Source organism: Apaloderma vittatum, unplaced genomic scaffold (genome assembly GCF_000703405.1).
Source record: "Apaloderma vittatum isolate BGI_N311 unplaced genomic scaffold, ASM70340v1 scaffold24297, whole genome shotgun sequence".
NCBI classification, from domain to species: domain Eukaryota; kingdom Metazoa; phylum Chordata; class Aves; order Trogoniformes; family Trogonidae; genus Apaloderma; species Apaloderma vittatum.
Window position 1 is genome coordinate 15,640 of NW_009724900.1, and position 700 is coordinate 16,339.

Below are 700 nucleotides of genomic sequence, written 5' to 3' on the forward strand. Positions count from 1 at the left end.
CGGGCCGGGATCATCGGGGCAGCTCTGTGAATGAGGGGTGAGATTATCTGCTCTTGTCTCCTGGGTGCAGTCAGATGACCACGCTGTTAGAAGTGGATTTAATATCCTTAATCGGTTTAATATGAACTTTGTTATCCCCACAGATAAATGTTATTCCTCTGCCACAATAGCTGCTAGTCTGCTTGTTCTGTTCACGAGCCCACTCGCAGCAGGCTGTGCTGCAGCCTGGGTGGGGTTGTCCAAGCCTTCCCACCGCTCCGTGACTTGGTTTTGGGGTAGCAGCTCCCATGTGTCCCCAGAGAACGGGGATCTGGCGCATTCGCTTGTTCATGCTGTGGCTGGACCAGTAAAGGAAGGTGGAAGCAAGCCCTGATCCTGCCAGCAGCAAGAAGCAGGTGAGTTTGCTTTTTTGAAAGATAAGGACTGTCGATGAGGACACAGCTTTTTATTTATGCAAAGCCAGGGCCAGCATCCCTGCAATGATTTGCTCTCCACGGAAGAAACGTGTTGGTCGTTACCTCTGCCTGTCAGAGGACATGAGCTCCTGGCGAGGGCTGCACTGGCACATCTGGCTCCTGCTGCTCTTGCTCCGGGCCCTCCTGCAGAAGGGACAAACAATGTGAAATCGCTTTCTGCTCCCAGCCAGGACTCTCGAGAAAGTTGTTGTGGTCTCAAGTTTCAGACTGCGGTCTGCGCCGAG